Source organism: Scylla paramamosain, unplaced genomic scaffold (genome assembly GCF_035594125.1).
Source record: "Scylla paramamosain isolate STU-SP2022 unplaced genomic scaffold, ASM3559412v1 Contig33, whole genome shotgun sequence".
NCBI lineage: Eukaryota > Metazoa > Arthropoda > Malacostraca > Decapoda > Portunidae > Scylla > Scylla paramamosain.
Window position 1 is genome coordinate 210,001 of NW_026973698.1, and position 10,000 is coordinate 220,000.

The following is a 10,000-nucleotide window of genomic DNA, read 5'->3' on the forward strand; positions in this document are numbered from 1 at the left end:
ATACTATTTTGGTATATTATTTTATTTTATTTTTTTTTGTTTCTGGTCCATCTAAAATTCAAGTATTTACACCAAATGTTTTCCTTCTCCAACCTTAAACTCAAGTTTACAGAGCACAGGTGCCTCTATATATGAATTTAACTTTTTTTTTTATTTCTCTCATTAAAAACCACTAATGTAAGTAAATAAATTGTGCTTATAAAAAGACTGGTGTATCTCAGCAAGGTACACCACATCCTGGTGGCCAGTGTGAGGGTGCTTACCTCTTTTCCCAAATTTGTTAACTTAGGTGCACTATTTGCACACTACCTATCTTTTCAGGATCCAATAATTTTCATGTAATGGTATTACAACTCAAACATAAATGGAAAATACTATATTCTGAACTCAATACTATTTAGTTTCATCCTGGCCAGTGTGGACGTTACACTTTTACAAGTGACCTTTATAACACATCTGAAGAGAGGCCACTGAGCACTCTTTGCCTAATTCCTCCAGTGACTTTGCCCTTTTCTAGATACTCAGGATGTAGGTAAGAGGAAATGAGAGTAAATGTGAGGTGGACGTGTCATGCTCAAGTATTGTGAAAGACAGCTCAGGAACTATGGAGGTAAGTTGACTTGGCAGTGCATCAGTGAGGCAGGAGGACATGTGTGAGGCTGGCGGTATGCCAGTGTGGAGCATGGGGAGGAGACAAGAATGAGCGAGGGAAGCATGATGGATATTTTGAGGCAGGCGGCATCTAGTGTGCCAACAGGAAGACTAAAGATGACGTGGAATGAGATCCTGAGAAAGGAAGTACAAAGCAGACAATTTAACAAACACAACCATCCACACTGGCAAGCTGCCATCAGGTGACTAAGACTGTCCAATATAATACATTATTATCTTTTTCAGAGATGGCAGGCCTAATAATGACCTGTAGCACAAAGGAACCAGCAGGTGAACCAGCAGCTGTACAAGTGAAACAACTTAGTACAGGTAGGGATGTAACCAGCCCTTTTAGCAATACTGTGTTGATGGCCACACATCACTCTAATTTAGGAGCTTTCTGAAAGTCAGTTAACTTACACGGACCTTCACTTTATGAAAGGGGGAGATTTACTTGACAGTTTTTTTTTTTTCTAGCAACTACACCAAGGATTATCATATTCAAAGTTTATTGTATTATAAATCTATACCTATATAATGTACTGGTAACACCTCCATATAACAATGGTATTCTAAATATGATACACTATATAAGTTTACGTACTCTTATGATGCTACTTTACTTATCTATAGCACACATATTCCTCTCCATCATCTCGCCTGGCCCTTGAAAGCCTGATTCACGACCCACTCACGAGACAACTAACCGAGGGGCAGTCACATGCTATCTTGTCTGAGCAATGGCATGGGATGTGTTAGACGTGAAATGCGTCGGTCATTCATTCTACAAATACCAAAACCCTCAAAGGAGGACACGACTGACCAGGCGAGAAACAAAGTAAGCCGGCCATTACGAGTCCACAAGTTCACCATCAAAACACATATCTTATTTAAGCCAAGACGCCCATTTTTCCTTAATACAACACCCTCGCACGTTAGTTGCAGTCTCTGGCCGCACTTAAATTACTAGCACACAACACAACACGCCGTAGCGGAGGCACGAAGACTAATAAAATTGAACTAACATCGGTGTCAGTGATCTTGAATTCTTGTGTTCGAATATGAAGCTTGATCTTGACTTTGGTATTACAAAACTAAGTTGGATGGCACATAATAACTTAGCTTTTTATAAAGTCTATATATAAACATAAATAACGTTCACTAATCATAAGATAGTGACACTAACAGCAACTTAGTCCTTTACTTAAGATAATATTTAAGGAAGTTAATTGTAACTCGTTCGGATAGCGAGTCCCTTTTCTTGTCGAGCTGTCTACCCATAAAAGCTTTAGTTAGGTAACATTTTTTTTCACATTGTTAGCAAATAAGAAAAGATTATTGTTATTGAAATCTATCACACAATAAACCAAATTTGTTTTTCTGAATTGTCAATATTTGTTAATTAAGTCAACGTTTTAACATAGGCTTGTCTCCTTTCAAGTCCCCGTTTCTCCATCCCAAGAAAGTTACTTCTGTTTTACGTAACTCAAATTTCCGTCGCTCTAGTCACGTTTCATCTGTTCCAGGAAACTTCCAGACGGAAAGCCACCTGTTTTATTTATCTTTCCTCGCCGTATTTCGAGTCCATTCTCTTCTACTTTATTTACTTTGGAGAACTAAAGTAAAAAAAAAAAATTGTTCGTGATTTTGTGACTTTTTTTCAGTGTGTTCCAAGAAAGCATGGTAGAAAAATGGCTTGTGTTTATTTTCATAGGATAACTCTTGTTTGTTTTCTCCTCATAGTCATTCTGTCCCTATTTTGCTCTGTTTATGCTAGAAAACCATTGAGAGGAGTCTCTCTCTCTCTCTCTCTCTCTCTCTCTCTCTCTCTCTCTCTCTCTCTCTCTCTCTCTCTCTCTCTCAAAACGAAAGAATTCCTTCCTGTACGAGAGATCACAGGTTTTTCTTTTTATTATCTGTGTGTGTGTGTGTGTGTGTGTGTGTGTGTGTGTGTGTGTGTGAATTTTCTTGGATTTTTATCCCCCCGTACAAGTTTTTTCCATTCTACTTTTTCCCAAAAGTTTCCCCCTGAAGCAGCAATCTTCCCTTCCCCTCCTCCATAGGTGCACATGTTCCCCTCACTTTCACTCCATCTGAGAAAATAAAGCCAGAATATTGTGCCCTGATCCTCCTCCCCTGTGCATGTGTGTGCGTGTGTGCGTGTGTGGAAAACTGCTTACTTTTGACGTACTTTAGAGAGAGAGAGAGAGAGAGAGAGAGAGAGAGAGAGAGAGAGAGAGAGAGAGAGAGAGAGAGAGAGAGCGGAGGGAGGGCGTTCTTTCTGTATCATCCACGGAGTATGACGTGATCTAAAAAAAAAAAAAAACAAATACAGACGTGCTGAAAACAATTAAAACAAGGAAACTGACATAAAAGAGATATTTTACTCTTTTCTCTGTCTCTTGGTCTCTTCATCCCTTCCCTCTACATCCATTACTCTCTCTCTCTCTCTCTCTCTCTCTCTCTCTCTCTCTCTCTCTCTCTCTCTCTCTCTCTTTCTCTCTCTCTGGTTATTCTTGTTTTTGTGTTCGTTTTTGAGGGGCATCCGGATTCGTTGTCTCTGCGGTGAAGCTTCGGTACTGTTCGAGCAGATGAATCCCCGCGTTTCGAATACGTTCCGAACTCAGTGACCCGTGGCTCCCCGAGAGATAGGATATTTTCAGCTCCATACCGTTCATTCCGGCAGAGTTAGCGCATTTCCTTGTTTCCTTCCTTGCTTCCTGACACTGCCTTCATTTCTCCTCCTCCTCTTCCTCTTCCTCCTCATTCTCCTTCTCTATTTCCTTTTAGTATCGATATTTCTTTAAGATTTCTCGTGCGTCAGATGAAAGTAAATAGAGGAAGAGAGGAAGGGAAGGAATACGTAAAGATTTTAATAAGAAAGAAAGATGAGAAAAGTTAAAATAAGAAATGGGATAGTAAATGAGACAGGAAGAGGAAGAAGGAAGGAAGGAAGGAAGGAAGGAAGGAAGTTGAAAGAGGAGGAAAGGCAGGGGATGAATGGATGTGGACTCGTGTATGCGGAAGACGAAGGAGAAAAAGGAGGAGGAAAACGGAGGAGGAGGAGGGAGGAGGAGAAAGGAGGAGGAGGAACAAAGGAAAGAATGTCATGTGATACTTTTTTCTTTTCTCCTCCTATTTATTTTCCTCCTTGTCCTCTTCTACCTCCTGCTCTTGTTTCTTCTCTTTTTTTTCTTTTCCATTTCTTCATCTTCCTTTTCCTCGACCACCAATCCTCATTCATTTATATCTGCGTTTCCTATCCCCTCCTCCTCCTCTTTCATTCTCTACTCCCTTACATCCTTCCTTCTTTCCTTCTTTCCCCTTCCTACTTCTCATTTTACCCGCTGTTTCACTCGCATTTCTAATTTTAACTTTTCTCATCCTTTTCATTATCATAACCCATATCTATTCCAGTATTTTCTCTCCTTATTTGCCTTCTAACAAACGCACGAGGTAACACAGGAGGAGGAAACTTAAGGAGAACTTGTCTCTGGTCCTTCTATCTCTTGCCAAAAATCCTCACCCTTTAGCATTCTCAGGAAATACACAAGTTGAGGCTGATTTCTTTGAAAATGGAAATGTGCGGAATCAGCACCTTCGTTGTCGTGTTTTTTTTTTTTTTTCTCTCTCTCTTTTTCTTTTCATTTTTTTTCATTTTCTAGATGCGGAGGAGAGATGAAATGTTGCGTGCGTATCCAGTCAACTTAAGAATCTGCGTCTGTCTCTATTTACTTTTTATTTTTCCTTCTTATTTCGTTTTTTTTTTTTTTCGGTTATTATCTTGCAAGAGTTTAATTGTTTTTATTTTTCCTCTTTTTTTTCGAGATGGAAGGAGAAATGAAATGTTGTGTGTGTATCCAGGCAACTTTAGAATCTCTCCTCTTTCTATGGGTATTTTTTATTTTATTTATCTATTTATCTATTTTTTTTTGTGGGGGGGGGGTTAGTTTTTGTTTTGTTTTTCGGTTATTAACTTGCAAGGGTTTGTTTCCTCGTCAAGAATGAAGGGGGTCGTTTAGTATACAAATGTTAGGTGTAGTTTCACTCTATTTTGTTTAACTTTATGATGCAAGCGTTGAAAATTTCTGTTCTGTGCAACTGCTTGAGGCTAGAGCCTGAGTTTCCTCCGCTACTCGTGTCTCCTCTATTGGTATGTTCAGGATAATGTTTACTTGTTTACATTTTCACTCTCTGCCTTGACTCGCCTCTACGAAGACCGAAATAGTTGTAACTTCACGGTAATAGGTTAATCTCGCTTTTCTTCAGGTTTCACTTATGTTTTCGCATTTTCGGAATAACGTTGAGGCATCTCTCTCTCTCTCTCTCTCTCTCTCTCTCTCTCTCTCTCTCTCTCTCTCTCTCTCTCTCTCTCTTGGGAATTCCGTCTCATGTATATATATTCGTAGATTCTCAACCATTTCACTTTGATTTCACCTCTTTCCAAATTCTAGCTTATTGTTATGAAAATTACATGCAGACAGACAGAGCGAGCGCTCATAGTAATGTAAAGAAATGAAACCGGCGGTTGTTTGATGGCAGGAGTGTGGTTATCATAGGAAAACACAAGTCAAGCCAGTATTTGTTTGCCGACGTAAGGTTATCGTAGGAAATATGTCAATGTTTGTTTGAAACTCAGCATGACGTTATTACAAGGCAGCCTGGCCAGCGATTGTTTAAAGCTGGCGTGACATTATCATAGGGAAATATAAGAGAAGCCAATGTTTGTTTGTCAAGGTAATTTTATCGCAGGAAAATAGAAGAAAATCAACGTCTGGAACTGAGCGTAACGTTATTAAAAGACGTGAGTAGTGATTGTTAGGAACTGGTGTGACATTACCATAGGGAAATAAAGAGACCAGTGTTTGTTTAGAACCAGGAGTGTGGTCATCATAGGAAGTGTTTACAAAGTAAGTCAGTGTTCATTTAGATCTGGCCGTGACGTTATTAGAAGACAACCTAAGCAGTGACTGTTCGTAGCTGGCCTAACATTATCACAGGGATATATAAGAGAAACCAGTGTGTGTTTGGAACCGAATGTAACGTCACGATTCAGCTTCCCTATTGGTGGTTCTAGAAGACACGGGTTGTTGTAATTAATTAAAACTTGCTTAACCCTGAGGCGAGGAAGGCCGGGAACAGTAGTTATCACACAAATTCAATTCAACAAACGACGGAGGAATCTTGCTTCTTGGGCCACGAACAAACTTCTGAGGGAGGCGCGGCGGTTCCTGGCGTGTTTCATTAACAGAGAACATGTTCATCTTGTTGAAATGTAACTAAGGTTGGTAACTGATTAGTTAATGGGCTGTGTAACTGTCTGACCAAGTAAATAATTAAATGGCTAATGAACTGATTGACTGACTGACTGGCTAGCTGACAAACCAATCATCTAACTAGGTAATTTAACCTAACATAAACTATAACTAACCAACAAACTAACATTACTACACTATTAAAAGGAGAAGCAGTCTTGAGAACCCGACTAAACATCTTTGTGGCCTTCGAAAATAGTCAGGATCAGAGAAGAAAACCTATCTGAATACAGGCCTAGGTTTTGTGCTAAAAATTCTCTCTCTCTCTCTCTCTCTCTCTCTCTCTCTCTCTCTCTCTCTCTCTCTCTCTCTCTCTCTCTCTCTCTCTCTCTCTCTCTCTCTCTCTCTCTCTCTCTCTCTCTCTCTTTTCATTATTCTGTCTTCTCTCCTTTTTTCTCTTCTTCTTCTACTGATTCTTTTTTTTCTCCACCTTCCTGATTCCTCATTTTCCCTTTCCTTATTCCTGCATCTTTCTTCTTCGCTCTTTCTCTCTTTTCCCCTTTATCCTTACCTGTTTCTTCCCCTTACCTCGTCTTTTACTCCTCCTATCATGTTCCTTTTCTTTACTACTTCACCTCTTCTTTTCCTTCCTTCTTTCTCATCTCCTTTCTTTCTATTTTTTCTCTCCTGCTAAACCTTTCCTTCATTTGTTTTTATTATTCCTTCTTTCCCTCTTCATTTTTCCTCCTTATCGCTTCTTTCCCCCATCTCTCATATCACATATCTTCCTACCGACTCTTCATCTTCAAAAGTTCCTCCACACCTTTCCCTTTTCCCTCTCCACTTTCCTTCCCTCACTCAAAGCCCATCACTGCCCATCCTTACCTATTACCTTCATCTCCTATCAGCCCTCCCCTCCTTCCTCATCCTCTCCTCAATTCTAACCACTCTCTTCACCGTCTTCCTTTATTTTTATCACTCTTTGTCTCTTTCTCACTTCTCTTTCTGTTCAGTTTTATTGATTTATTTTTTATTTATCCTTCCTTCACATGCTTCTTCCCATTTTTCTTGTATTTTTCTTAGTCTTATTTCTTTAACTATCTTCTTCTTTTACTTCTTTCTGTTCTTATTTTCTCTGTTTTCTCTCCATTCTACTTTCTCCAATCTGTATCTCTTCCACATTTCTCTTTCTATTTTTCTTGCTACTTTTTTTCCCCATTCTTGCCTCCCTTACCTATAAAAGCCTGCCCATATTTCTTCTCAGTGTTCCCTTTCCAATGTGTCTTTTCTCCCCTATATCTCTTCACATTCTTTCTGTTTTCTCCTCTACATTCTACTCTTTTTCACCTCTCGATATCTTCCTTTTTTTCCCCCCTCTTGCCATCTCTCCTCCCTAACATTCCATTCCCGCTTGTATGTATCTCCTCCCAACACCTGTACCTTGTTACGTCTCCCCAAGCTTCCCCGTGGTGCTTCTAACCCTGGACAACATTACAAGGAGTATTATTAGTTAGTGTATCTTGTAATGCTTGCTGCTCTAAACGCTTCATTCTTGTTGTGTGATGTTACAGCCACGTAACGCCTCATCGCTGCTACACCATCTCGCTTTACGTCACTCACGCGTCACCACATCACGACCACAACTACAACCATTACACCACAGTTACCGCAGAAAACCAGGGGACCACTGCACCAGACTACACCACATCACGACCACAACTACAACCATTACACCACAGTTACCGCAGAAAACCAGGGGACCACTGCACCAGACTACACCACATCAGAGCACCACCACCACCATTACACACCACACAACGCCCAACTGTCACCACCACAACACAACATACCAAACCACAACACATCACATCACAACACTACCAGAACACGCCACGCCCCACTCCACTACAGCCAGCACATCACATCACCACCACCACCACCGCCACGCCCCACCCCGCCACTCTCGCTCCAGATTGAAGGGAATGCAGAGGAATTTATTACGGTTGTTATTGAAAGAGAGTAATCGAGGGGAAAATGGAGGAATGGAGTAACCATAACCACTAAAGGAGATGTGATGGAGGAGGAGGAGGAGGAGGAGGAGGAGGAGGAGGAGGAAAAGATAAAAAGCAGGAAAGGGTAAGGGTGAAGGGCAATAAGAAGAGGAGGAGGAGGAAGAGGAGCAAGATGAAAGAGGAAAGAAAGAAAAAACGGGGAAAAAAAAAATCCAGGAAACGGGAAGGTGAGGCATTGCAAAAGAAGGAAAATGATCAAAGAGGAGATGGAAAACACAAGAATGAAAAGGAAGAAGAAGGAAGAGGAGAAGAAGGAGACGAAAGAGGAAAGGAATAAGTAATTAATGTACAAAAGTAAAGTCTAGACCGAAAAAAAATGGAGGAAATGGAGTACGAGGAGGAAGAGGAGGAAGAGGAGGAGGAGGAAGAAGAGACGGTACAAAAATATGGAAGAGATGTGGTTGGAGGAGATTGAGGAAGAGATTAAAGCTAATGTGGAAAACTAGAGGAGGAGGAGGAGGAGGAGGAGGAGGAGGAGGAGGAGGAGGAGGAGGAGGAGGAAGGATGAAGGAAGAAAGGAAGGAAAGAAGGAAAGAAAGAAGGAACGATGCAAAGAAAGATTAAGAAACCAGACGAGGATGAGGAAGAGGAAGAGGAAAGGAAGATGAATGAGATAGAGAGGTGGGAAACGAGAATCATAAAGGGGAAGAGAAGGAGGAGGAGGAGGAGGAGGAGGAAGAAGAAAAGAAGAAAGACAGGGAGGCAGAATAAGTAGACGAACACCAATAATAATTTTCTCCTTTAAACCTTCCTTTCCCTTCTCTTTCCTCTCCCTTCCTTCCCTTCCCTTCCTTCCCTTCCCTCCCCTTTCTTTCTCTTCCATTCTTCTCGCCAATAATGTCACCATCTACCCTGACTAATCTACCTATTCGCTGTTAACAAACCTCTCCCTTCCTACTCATTCCCGCCCTCACTCTCCCTCTCCCTCTCTCCCTTCCTCTCCCTTGATACTGTCAGCGATATTCTCCTCTCCTAATATTTATCCGATATTTCTTATTCTACGTAAAGAGAGAGAGAGAGAGAGAGAGAGAGAGAGAGAGAGAGAGAGAGAGAGAGAGAGAGAGAGAGAGAGAGAGAGAGAGAGAGAGAGAGAGAGAGAGAGAGAGAGAGAGTTACTATTTTCTTCCTGAATCTCCTTTTGATACTCAGGAAATTTTTACTTTGCATATTTACCTTCTTGATTTTCCTTTCTTCCTTTCATTATTTTTTTCCTTACACACACACACACACACACACACACACACACACACACACACACACACACACACACACACACACACACACACACACACACACACACACACACACACACACACACACACACACACACACACACACACAGACACACACACGAGGGTTCACATACAAAGTTTAGCTCGTCACCACCGGAGGAGAGAGAGAGAGAGAGAGAGAGAGAGAGAGAGAGAGAGAGAGAGAGAGAGAGAGAGAGAGAGAGAGAGAGAGAGAGAGAGAGAGAGAGAGAGAGGCTAGATAGGTGTAAAAAGTAAGAAAAAAGTAAAAAAAAAAAAACAATCTGAGGTTACTTCACTGCTTAGTATGAGGAAAGTTGTGTTGCTTTTGGATTGCAAGTGCTGACCCTGTTCTTGTGTGTGTGTGTGTGTGTGTGTGTGTGTGTGTGTGTGTGTTGTATGTTTCACAATGAGGCTTCGTTTTCTTGTTTTCTTTTGTTTTTCTTACTTTATCTCCCTTCTCCCTCCGCCCCGTGTGTCAGCGTGCATGAGTCGTCGCGGGCATGAATGCAGCGCGGAGAACGTCTGGCCATTTCCATGCGAATTGAAGTCGCTTTGCATGTGCGTGTGAGTGTGGGCTGCCCGCGTGTTCCTGGGAGAGAGAGAGAGAGAGAGAGAGAGAGAGAGAGAGAGAGAGAGAGAGAGAGAGAGAGAGAGAGAGAGAGAGAGAGAGAGAGAGAGAGAGAGAGAGAGAGAGAGAGAGAGAGAGAGAGAGAGAGAGAGAGAGAGAGAGAGAGAGAGAGAGAGAGAGAGAGAGAGAGAGAGAGAGAGA

General features: G+C 41.4%; 1 long non-coding RNA gene across 7 annotated transcripts in view; it reads left to right on the forward strand.

Moving 5' to 3' along the window:
- LOC135097840 (uncharacterized) overlaps window positions 1-10,000 on the forward strand; it is a 91,548-nt gene that overhangs the window by 21,751 nt on the left and 59,797 nt on the right. For 5 of the 7 annotated variants that reach the window (XR_010266203.1, XR_010266200.1, XR_010266201.1 and 2 more), the window contains exon 2: window positions 898-981. The exons of the other annotated variants lie outside the window; for them this stretch is intronic. This is a non-coding gene — a long non-coding RNA (uncharacterized LOC135097840). The remainder of the gene's footprint in view (window positions 1-897; window positions 982-10,000) is intronic. 7 annotated transcript variants of the gene reach the window in all.